Source organism: Carlito syrichta, unplaced genomic scaffold (genome assembly GCF_000164805.1).
Source record: "Carlito syrichta isolate Samal-C Ts95f unplaced genomic scaffold, Tarsius_syrichta-2.0.1 Scaffold299437, whole genome shotgun sequence".
Classification (NCBI taxonomy): domain Eukaryota; kingdom Metazoa; phylum Chordata; class Mammalia; order Primates; family Tarsiidae; genus Carlito; species Carlito syrichta.
In genome coordinates, this window is record NW_007243533.1 from 42,812 (window position 1) to 55,530 (window position 12,719).

Genomic DNA, 12,719 nt, shown 5'->3' on the forward strand with positions numbered 1-12,719 from the left:
AAGGTGTGAGACAGGAGAGATTACTTAAGGAAAATGGTTTGGGCCTTATTAAAGTTTCCACATCCCATTTTTGTGTGTACATAAAACACACACTTATGACTATCCAGTTATTCAAGATGTCATCAAAACTTCTGGGCTCAGCTACTATGACACATAAGAGTGAAATCCCTAAAAATGATGCCCTCTGATTATGTCATGTATATTCCCCCAGCATATATTTCCTCTCTCTTTCTCTCTTCCTCTTGCTGGGGGCGCTAAAAATGTATGCACATTTTAGGAGATGTTATCCATGTATTACTTTTGGAAGTTGAATTGAATTACAGTAGCAATGTATAGTATGACATTCGCTCAACTGTGCTTCTACCACTTTCTTTTCTTTGACTGTCCTGCCCATCGCATGGTGATGCCAGCATTCATTTGATTAATGCCATCTTTTGAGTGAATGGCATACTTGAAATGTGAATACATTTCTTAGAGTATATATATATAAATGCTGGATTTGCTGTAGTGAGGAGAAAATGACCCAAAATGCATAATATGAATCACACAATAGGGAAAATTTGTCTGCTCCTGAAAGTAACTAAGATAAAACAGAGTGAAGGATACTTGTAACTTTCCCATGACTTACCTGTGAGATTCAAGACATTAGTAACAGCATTTTTAACTGGTAGACTTAAAAATTACTATTAATGAAGCCCCTCAAATCTGATCACCACCAAGTCTTTCTTCGCTCTAGGAAGATTTCTTTTAACCTTGTCAATATCCTATACATTGTTGCTATACTGGGGGGAGGGAAGAGGACAAGTCAGACTGGTTAACTGAATTCTATCACTGTCTAATACTGAATGTTGGGTCACACTCACCCAGATTCACTATGGCCATCTCCACCTGCCCTCAGTCACTGTTGTTCATTCCTCAAGCATCAGAACAACTGCTATGATTGCATTTCTTCTTAGAGAAAATGTCCGAGTGTCCTGAGAATTGTAACTACTACATTTGTATCTCATAAAGTGCCATAATTCTGTAACTGCAAAACCTCATTAGAGGTCTAACAAGTTCTGCCCATGGATAGGCTGATACAGGACTAGAGAACCTTGAGAGCCATGCTAAAGGGAGCAGGAACAGGGAAAGGCTGGAGTGCCTGGAGACTCACAAGGGTACAGGCAGGACCCACTGCAGACTGCCAGGAGTTCTAGGTATTGGAATACAGTGTTTTTGAGACTAATTACAGCAGATAGAGGAGAGAATTTAAGGGACTGATGAAATGTTCAGCAAGAGGGTGGGGATGGGATGCTAAGGAGTCTCAGCTTTAATCACTTAGAACAAGAGATAAATTTTTGGCTCATTGTTTTCTGGGTTCTATATACAGTACCTGACTTTTTTTTTTACCTCATTTTGTAAGACATTTTCCAAAGATCCATGTTCTTCATTGCGGACCAGTTCCTGAGGCATGATGGAGTACTTGTATCTCTGCTCAGCCATGAAAAAGCTATGAAACTTCAAGGTAATCAAGCTCTTCAAATTGCAATGTGTGTATTCCTATCTATGCTTGGGACACTTTTTACTTGCCTCAAGGGGCTTAGGGAAGTTTCTCTTCTATATACACAAAATGGTTGGACTCTTGGGTGACAGAGGAAGAAGTTGGAAGGATTAGAAACTTCCTTGTTTATACACATAGAAAGGGAGTTTAACTTCTGCCTGCAGCCTTGTGGCACATTAAAGACCCTTGTGCATATCAATTAACAGACGGTTAAAAAGTAAAGGAGACACTCAGTATTTGGGCCTGTAGAGAAGCATGGAAAAGCAAAAGTGAAACATTTTTATTAGGTTCAGTTTTTAACATTATTAAGCAAGAACAGGTAAAGTACCACAGGGTTAAATAAAATTAACCTCTAAATCCCAGTGAAGACTGAAACATAAATATGGAAACAAGATCCAAGTTTGCTGAAATAAAAGAAATACTTTGTTTCAGGATTCGTTGACTGTGTTTCCAGTGGATTTGCAATTCATGAAGGTGCAGCGGGGCTCACTTTGGTGTAACCAAGATAATATGACACAATTCCTTTTATTTTCCTCAAAAACTTCCTTTTAACATTTATGATTTTCTGCATTTGAAGTTTTCTCCCTTAGGTTATAAAATTGGAAGGTAACTGTTGATTTTAGTGTGATGTCTCTGTGAAGTACATTCTGCTACAACATTCCTGACTTCTTGTTCCTTCAGCTTTACGTAGAAATAAAACACACACACCGTAGTAGACATGTCTGTTGAATGTCAGCACACTCATTTTTTACCTGAAGAAAGAAAAAATTAAAATGGACCATCCATTTATTTGGAACATATCACATTTATGAAATAATTTTAAGCTACAGACTGGCTTGTGCTTATGCAGTGCTATTGGTATTAAAATAGTGTTCAAGTTGGGCCAAACAGAGGAAAAAGGTGGTAACTCAGCAAGTTCTAAATAGAGAGTGTCACTTCAGATAAACATAGGTAACAGTAGTTATAAAAGCAAGTAGATATAAAAGCATACCAGACAAGCTCCAAATCCTAGTAGCACTGCTAGCACAAAAACTCCCAGGAGAATTTTAGGGTGCAAATTTGTAGTATTTATCTGGCTTCTAGCTAGTGAATTTGTCTCATTTAGGTGAAGTATTTCTTCTTGGCCACAATTTATATGATTTTACATAAGTTTTAGGGCAATGCTTCAGGTCCCTGGAATTTAGACTGAGCCACATTATGAGCGTTCTTAGAATGCTGTGCAGAAACTTCACATACAGTAGAATTTTTTTTTCTGCAGATAGTAGATGAGCAAAAGACAATTTTCAAAAAACATTTTAAAAAAATGAAGTAAAGTCTGAAATAGAACAACTCCTTTATTTTTTTCCATTCTGACATTAAGAATGGAAAGAAGGAGGAGAGGTGCTGAGTCCCTCATGCAGCTCTGAAAATCTCAAGTCAAGTAGTCAGGAAGTAGAAGCCATCTCTGTTCTCAGGAGTAGACACTTGTTTTTCCTGTCAAAGGCAGCATCCTTAACAGCCTCCTTTGCAGCAGTGGTGCAATGGCATGGAATTTTAAAACAAGCCTAATGCATTGAAAATTTGTATTGTTTTTAATTCTTTCTATGACAGAACTAGAGAGCTGTTGAAATATCTAAAGGGCAAGTCTTAAGGAAGGTTCCCATTCTGCTTTCTGAGTCAATCTAACCCTAAAGTTTGGGTAAATTTCAGGATTCTCTTTTAGTTTTAATTAGATGGAAACTGGGTGTGGTGGCTCATGCCCGTAAACCCAGCACTTTGGGAAATGGAGGTGGGAGGACTGCTTGAGGACAGGAGTTGGATACCAGCCTCGGCAACATAGTAAGACATCATCATTACAAAAAATAAATAAATAAAGTTGCCGGGCATGCTGACATGCAACCTGCAGTCCTAGCTACTCGGGAGGCTGACAGGAGGATTGCTTCAGTCTGGGAGTAGGATGCTGTGATGAGCAGTGATCATGCCACTGCACTCTAGCCTGGGCAAGAGTGAGACCTTGACCCAAATAAATAAATAAGATTAAGATGGAAGGGCCAGCCGGGCTCGGTGGCTCAGTCTGTAATTCCAGCACTTTAGGAGGCTGAGGTGAATGGATTGCCTGAGGCCGTGGGTTTGAGCCCTGCCTGGGCAACTTGGCAAAACTTCGTCTCTACAATAAATCAAAAATTAGCTGGGCGTGGTAGCACGCACCTGTAATTCCAGTTACCTGGAAGGCTGAGGTGGAAGGATCACCGGAGCTCAGCAGGTTGAGGCTGCGGTGGCCGGGAGCATGCCATTGCACTCCAGTCTGGGTGACAGAGTGAGACTCCAACTCAAAAAAGAAAAAAAACTAAAAAGATGGAAGGGCCAATAGTTTCAGAGAAATGAATAGAACATACTAAAAAAATTCAAGAATTGGAGGACCTTGTCTGGTACCAAAACAGGGAAGCACTGTTGTTGAACAGTACAGTATTCTAGAAACTGGCTATAAATGAATTAAACACTCTTTTGCTTTTTCTTGGGGGGAAAGAGAATAATTTAGACTCTTTGGATGGATTTCCACATTATTAATTCCTAAGGATTATAACTGTGCCCCTGAGTTATAACCATGGATAATCCCTTCTTGAAGAAGAGATGGATTAGACAATAAGATGTACCACAGTGAGGAGAGTCAATATTTGATCCTGAAGATGGCCTAGCTTTCCTTCTTCTCTAGTTTATTAATTATGGAATAGCTGCACTCCTTCCAGAACGCTTCTGTGTACACATCTGTCTGGACAGAACAGTTGAATGTGAAGTGGTTTTTTTTGTTTTGTTTTTTTTGAGTTGGAGTCTCACTCAGTCGCCCAGAGTGGAGTACAGTGGCCGCTCCCGGCCACTGCAGCCTCGCCTGCTGGGCTCCGGCGATCCTTCCGCCTCAGCCTTCCGAGTAGCCGGAAGTACAGGCATGCGCTACCACACCTGGCTGATTTTTAGATTTATTGTAGAGATGAAGTCTTGCTGCCCAGGTGGGTCTCGAACCCGTGGGCTCAAGCAATCCACTTGTTATACGTGAGCCATAGAGCCCTGGCTCTCCAAGGCAGAGTTACTAATATACATTGTATTCATTGTTGATTGTCAAGCTATGAATGTGCCTAATCAACTGGCACAATCAACTGTAAAAAGAAAACCCCAAATCAGAACAAAATATATAACATCTACCAGAGAAGAAAAGTATCTAAGCTAATAGCATTTCTGCATATGTCATACCTCAGGCTCATAAAACACGTCCTCCAATGTCTTTTCCCAACAGCTAACTACAGGTTTGAACAAAGAGGTTTGTATATCTTAAACTTATTTTTAAAAAGTTTTCATTCCTTATAAATATATAAAAATATGTTTTTCCTAGCAATACAAAAATTATGCATCTAATTTAAAAAAAAATTGACACCAGAAACGTTCGATGTTTTTTATAGGATCTTTGGTTCCTGAGGAAACATTAAAAATTCCAAATAACCAGTGTGGATGAAATGCCAGCCTATTGGCTTACTCAAGGCTATAAGGCAAGAGGCAAAAGTAATGCCACTGTCATTAAGCACTGTTTGAGCTCATTTCCACAGGTAGGTTCTTAGGACTAGCTAGATACATGATAGAGGCTCAATAACTGGTTGTGATTTGTTAAGTATGTGTTCACGGGTTCTTTGAGATGACAACTGATGACAAAATTCACATACAATTTTAATTGTGAAAGGTGTGGAATTTGGGGAGAAGCTCAAGTTTTAATTTTATGCTAAAACGTCCCATGCAGTTACTCATGAGATGTTACAAAGGTTTAGGCATCATTTGCTGACTTTCATCTTTCCTGGAGTGCTTCAGAAATCCACAGGAAAAGATGAGTGGCATTCTGGGCCTGGAAAAATTACCTGGAGGGTATGTACATAACTGTCCTCAAGTCAGAGGAAATGGAATCAGAGACAAGGTGTATAACCTTGAGCTAGAAGTGTCAGGCTCTCCAAGAGCAGTCAGATGCTGGAGTAGGGGATGGACACAAGCAGTGATCTTTTTCTCAATTTTGACCACTTAGCAAAGGGAATGGAAAAACCAACAGACCCATATTCCCTTGTGATCCACTCAAGTATTCTGTACCTAATCCTGTTTCCCTAGTGGGGGACCTGAAAGAACTGCTGGGTCAGACTATTTTACATAACTTTGACAAGAGCTCACATTTCCAGAACACTTCACAGTCTCTTGGGGAACTTGCTTTATCAAGCACTTCAAAAGGCATGCTCAGATGACCACTCCTTGGAGATTTCAACAAGTACTTGCTTGGCAGGAACCTTAAAAAATACCAGCTTGGGCTACAAACTTTAAGTATTTCTGTGAGAGAGACAGTTACAGCAAGAGACACTGTGTGACTTACAAATATGACTTTTTTGTGATAAGAAGTGGAACTTTGAGATGTAAGGTTCAAAGGCACATGTGATGAGATTACACGAGGCACTTGGGGAACCCGGTGACATCACCTACCCCATAATGATCCTCTACTTTCTTCATCTGGTCAAAGTCTTCTGCTTGAGCCAACAGGCAAAGCCCCTCAAGGGCAGAGCATCCCAAAGGTCGGGTAGAGGGTCTCCCAGTCTTCTTTGCTCAATTCAGTGTCAAAGGAGTTCAGAGTGATGATGAAAGCATGTCTGTCACCTCAAACTAAATTTGCAAGACAAAATCAGTGAAACCCAGTAAACTACTAACGGTTCTAAACAGAGCCCTAAGTATACAAATTCATTTCTGGAGAGATTTGTTTTCCTTCCTGATTCTATGTCTAATTATAAAACAGACTTGTGTTATCAATGTTCTCTTAGTCTCTTGTAACAAAGTAACTTTGCTTGCCAGAGAAGGATCACTGCAGCAATGATGGCCTAGGACTCCTGAAACCCCACCAGCAATTTAATTCCCAGGCACCTGCAATGAGTTACTCATGTGTCTGTCATGTAGGTCACAAGAGTTGCAATGTCTTCCAGAAAAGAGGAATAATGCCTACTTCTTAGGATTCATTTGGGACCTAACAAGGAGGGTAGTAGGGTGAGAGTTAGTTCCATCTGATTTTTTTCAATGCTCTCAGGTAGATTACAGCTAAGCCTAAAAGTAGGGAATGGCTTTATTTGGAAGCAAAGGCAGTTGCCTCCGGCTATCAAATATGGTCAATCCTGTCAGTAATGTTAGGCCCTCAGGGAAAAGAGAAGAAATGCAAGAACATTTCATAAAATGTTTTATAAAATTAGGACAAGAGGAGCAACAATGGAGGTACCTGTCCCAGATGGTCTCTAATGTGCTCTGTGATTCTGAGATGTCAGGATCTTAAGGAGAGAAATAGGAAGGGGAGGCAGCACCACAGAAACGCAAGACAGCAGAGGCCATGCTGGAGAGGGGAGCTGAGTGAAATAGATAAAGCAGAACTTTTTGGAGGATTTGTCACAGCTCCAACACTGGGGAAGCAATTGGACAAGTGGGATGGACAGGTAGCTGGGGGTAGAACACAAAGGCTTCGTAAGCTGTGTCAAGCACAGACTTGACTATACAGGAGGTTATCTGAAAGCTGCATATACTTGTCTAACTCCCTGTCGTTGTTACGACTCCTTCCCTTAGCCCACCATACCTGTGCTCCATCCCATAGCTCTACACGAAGCCTGCTGCATTTGAGCGTCTCATCAAATGCCATCTTTTCCATAGCAAGCCCCTCTATTTCTTCTAACATTGGATATGATTTCCTTTGAACCCCTATTACATCCAACTTCCCTTTTATGAAAATTGTGTATCTAACTTCATCTTCTAGTCTAAAGGCTGTGTGTGTGTGTGTGTGTGTGTGTGTGTGTGTGTGTGTGTGTGTCCCCTCTTAGTGAAAAGAACTATAATTTTAGAATTGTAACAGGACTGTTCTTTGACCATCTCTAAGCAGAGTTTCACAGTTTCTCATTAGGAGATTAAATGGGAAGGTATTCATTTGACTTAGCCCTTGTTTACTTTGACGAGTGCTAGCATGCTGCATGGTACAGTGTATGTCAGAGATTCTAAGCCTTTCCTTTTACTCTTCTCTAAATAACTCACTCATTTTATACTTATTATTTGTTGTTGCATGAGATAACAATGTACTCTTGACTTGTTCATAATTGTTATCAGTTGCACATCATAGAGTTGGACTGCTTGGGTTACAATTTCTTGCCAGTTCCTCACAGGAAGTAGGGTATGCCTGGGGGAAGCCAGTGGGCAGAGGTGTCAATGGCCAAGGAAGAGTTAATAAACTGGAATGGAGCCCAGCATTATTAACACGTGAACGGACTAGCAGAGAGAAAACATACATATTCTGTGCTTATTTTTCACAGTTCCATTAACAATATAGACAGAAAGGCAGGAGTCAAAGGCAGATAGTATATACCACAATGCATTTGCCTTGAGCATAAGTCAGTTGTTTTTTTTCTTAATGTGAAGTTACAATCTTATAATTAGGTCAAATGTTCTCATGTAAGCCTGGGTTAATACTCTCTTCTACCACATTAAATCTTTCCAAGTCTCTGGGCAAATGAGATTAAATAAAAATGTATATGGAATTTATAAACTGTAGGTGTTCCATAGCTACACAAATAAAAGGGACATAATTACATGATCTGAAATATTTATGTAAAACTCATATATCTCCTTAATGTTATTTTTTTAAAATCTAACCTAATCTGAGAGTATAATAGCAATGAGAACACTGGACATATAGTAGTTTGATCAAATCATCCCAGTGACAAGCATTTTTCTAGTAGTCTTTTTTTATATTTCTGACTTTCATAATTCACACATTATAATCTTTCCATGAATTAGCAGTGACTTTTATATTAAAAAAATTGTAAATGGTGAATTTACTGTAGAGGCAATATGGCATAGTCAAGCATTTAGGAACTGAAATCCAACTACCTGGACTTAAATCCTGACTTACTAACTATGAGACATCAGGAAACTTACTAGCCTTCTCTGTGCCTTAGTGTTCCTTCTGAAAAACAGATTCTAGAATACCCATTCTGTGTGGTTTTGAAGTCCACATGAATTCATATATATAAAGCACTCAGGATAGCATTTAGCACATAGTAAATGTTAGCTAATAATCGTGCTATTCTATACCCTTAGTAATTTGACATAACTTTCATTCCACATATTTTGTGGGTAAAAAGTGCACAAACTATTTTTACACCACAGGAATTATGCCAAGTAGAAATCCTTACTTTTATCCATAGCTAATGTGACTTCTTATAGAGTGGATAGTAGCTGAATTTATGAGAAGAAAGGGAGAACTTCACAGGATCCATAGGTTACTCATGTTACATGATGAGCATGTCTGAAAGAGACTGCCTCTCTTTCTGACATTTACTAAGCCATAAAAATGTTATTTATTCCATATCCACATTCTGTGTAATCAGATAAGGAAAAAATATTTCTTTGAAGTTCTCCAGTTATAAAATTTAAACCTCAAGTACTATTTGGCTTTATATTAATAATTTCAACAAGAGATAGCAACATATCTTTATAAAATTTTAATGATTAGATGTTTTGAGGGGAACTAGTTTTACTACATGCAGTTTCAGAACATTGGGTTAAAATTTATGCAGGCGAGGCATAAATTCTCTTTTTACCCAAGGAGTCATGCTTATGAGGCTTTTCTTAAAATCAGAAGTCCACACAGCAGTGAAGACACTGAAACAGATAATCTGATGATTAAAAATAGTCTTTAGATAAAACTTAGTTTCACAGGGCAAAATATGGGCTTCTAAAAGCCAAAAGTAGTTATCTTTTTTTTTTTTCCAATTCAAGAGAGTAAGGAAATCAAGAGAGATGGGTGTGAAACACTCAGAATGCCCTAAGAGCTTTCTGATCTCTGCCCGAATGGTCCATGCATTTGCAGATCAACATCCTCACACAAGAGGACCTCTAAGCATAGAGGAAATCTGTGGTGATAAAAAGGATTTCAAAAGAGTATAGCAACTGGAAAGGTGGACACCAATGGCAGCATTAGATGCAAGATTAAATAAGCTTGCACACTGCAAATCATTTAAGCAAAGGAGTCTTCCTGCTGAATGCTCATGGATTGCTTGGGGTGTCCTTTATTTTAGGATTTCTAAGGAAAAATATCCCCATGAATTAAGCCTGAGTAGACTTTGGTAGCAAGTTGTGGGGTTCCCTCACTGGAGGAAATTGGGGTGATTATCGTAAGGGAGCTATAACCCCACTCACCCCTCCCCACTCCTTCCCCGCTTGCCTAAGGGACTCTTGTTTTTACTGCCAACATCTGCTTTCTCAAGAATTGCATCTCAAGGTTACATGACTACCAGCACCAGCCTGCTTCCTCAAGGCCACATCTAGGGATTACGTGACCACCAGCATCTGCTTCCTCAGGACTATGTGTGCTACGTGATCACCAGACCTTAGCTAGAGGGTATAAAAGGGACACGCCAAAAGAACAAGCTGCTGGTTCTTCTTTAAGGCCAGTCTCTCTTTTCTTTCCCTCTAAAACATTTTCTTTTCTTTGTCTTTTCTTGGCTCATTCTCTTTTTCTCCACACTTGCCTTACAATGATTATAAGAGTGCCTATGGGCCGGGCTTGGTGGCTCAGCCTGTAATCCCAGCACTTTGGGAGGCCAAGGTGAGTGGACTGCCTGAGCTCGCAGGTTCGAGACCAGACTGAGTAACTTGGTGAGGCCTTGTCTCTACAATAAATCAAAAATTAGCCAGACATGGGAGGTAGCATTCCAGCTACTTGGAAGGCTGAGGCAGAAGGATCACTGGAGCCTAGCAGGTTGATGCTGGTGTGGCCGTGAGTGTGCCACTGCCTTCCAGCCTAGGCCACAGAGTGAGACTCCAACTCAAACAAACAAACAAAGAGTGCCTATGATCTACCCACCCATTACTCACAGTTAACTAAATTTCTAACTAATTATATTAATCATGACAAACTTTTATAAGCATTATTCTTTTCTAATTTCAAAAAAACTCTACTACGTAGAAAACTTGAAAATTACTAGTCTTAACCAAAGATATCAAATAATATATGTATAAAATGTACTGCTTATTTTTTCTAGATAAAGCAACTTATACAATAAAGAATATGCATACAGTTAAAACAACAAAAAATGCGTAATCATATTAATTGGCATTAAAAAATTCAAGGACTCTTTCATACCTCAAAAATGAAACACATAACTTCTGCTGTGACATCATCATGATTCTTACAGAATTTACAGGATGACTCAAAGTAAGACTGAAAAAGAAGAAATATCAGAAAACAATATAATGAATATATTTTCCCTCAGAAATATCTAGATCAACTTTTCATGGTTTATTAAATGCCTTAATGTAAATTGAATTCTCTCCCCCTGGGGGAGAGATTTTACAATAAATTTAGTAGAAGGTTTCACACTGGAGCATGTCATGCAGACAAAAAGAACTCCATAAAAGAACAAGATTGTACTTATAATAACTTATATTTACTTAACAAGCACTTTCTTTTGCATGAATTTGGATTATTTCATATGGGTAGTTCTTGCTGTTCTAACAAGAGTGCCAAATTTTTTTCTGAGTTCAGCAAATGATTTTAGATTTGGCCCTATGCTGACATTTAATCTCTTATAGAGACAATTTTGGAATGGCTTTGAGCATGGAGATATAATAGAAAGGTAGAAAATCTGGGTTGTAGGGTCGGACTGCCTATATTTGAATACTAGCTCTATACTTGTTAGCTAACTGACTTCTGCCAAGGAAACTATTTCTTCATGTCTCGGTTTTCTCCTCTGAGGTATAAGGATAGCACAAACATCATAGTTTTGCTGGGAGGATTAAGGCCTAGAAATTGCTTAGAACAATGCCTTCTGTTAGTTACTGCTCAGGGATGCCTCCTGTAAGTCCACAAGGAAAACTGTCTGCAATACAATGCTTCTGACAGGACCACATGTTTGAACACAGTGTGCTATTTATATGGCATGGCAGTGTACATTCAGTTACTCTGTGAGAGTGTTCAAAGATGCTGTGTTGAGTGAAAATGAACAGATTTTTCTCAGCCTATAGTACATAAACTACTCAACTAGTGGCAGCATGGTTGAGACAGACAGACAGAGATGCAAAGTGGCAGCTATGATGCTATGTTCACAAAGTAGTCACTCTGGTATGCTGCACACTGCAGATTAAAATTGAGTGGGTGGGTTAGCTGTGAGATTCAGGGACTGTATTACAGGATTGACGACAGAAATGGACACTATATAACAGAAGGTTACCATGCATGCTGGTTGCTTTATTTTATTTATTTATTTATTTTTATTTTTTTTTATTTTTTGAGTTGGAGTCTCACTCTGTCACCCAGACTGGAGTGCAGTGGCCGCTCCTGGCCACCGCAGCCTCGGTTGCTTTAAATGGGTTGATATTGTTCACCCTTTCATCTCTCTGTCCACCTACCACCAACTAATCAACACCTTCTATGTTGCAGTCACCATATAAGAGCTAAAAATATCAAAGAAATAAGGCATACTATTTCCATTCAAATATCTTGCTAGCTGGGGGAAGCTGACATGCATGCATTTAACTAAAAGGCCAGAACTAGAAAAGCTATATTCCAAATGCGCACAGCTTCATAACTACAGAAGATGGCTAACGTGCAAATCACTTTTATTGAAGAGTTCTATTTATTACATATTGTATAATCAAGAAACATAATAGTAAGGAAAACTGTTATCTTCTCCAGTTTATTACACATTAATTCAATATTCAATCCATCTAGAGTATTTTAAGGTATATTTTGAAAGTGTGGACTGAAAATAGAAATAGTCTTATAAAACAAGTGAATTTTTTTTTTTTTTGAGTTGGAGCTTCACTCTGTCGCCCAGGCTGGAGGGCAGTGGCACGCTCCCGGCCACCGCAGCCTCGACCTGCTGGGCTCCGGTGATCCTTCCAAGTAGCTGGAACTACAAGGTATGCACTACCACGCCCGGCTAATTTTTTGATTTATTGTAGAGATGAGGTCTCCCCAAGTTGCCCAGGCGGGTCTCAAACCCGTGGGCTCAGGCAATCCACTCACCTCAGCCTCCCAAAACGTGGGATTACAGGCTGAGCCACCGAGCCCGGCTAAATAAGTGAATCTTAAGCAAGATTATAAACTATAGAAAATGTCTTCTGAACACGTCCACTTCATGTCACTTCTGACAAT

General features: G+C 39.4%; 1 pseudogene; it reads right to left on the reverse strand.

Moving 5' to 3' along the window:
• Window positions 1-1,799: 1,799 nt before the first annotated feature.
• LOC103256972 overlaps window positions 1,800-12,719 on the reverse strand; it is a 61,957-nt pseudogene continuing 51,037 nt past the window's right edge.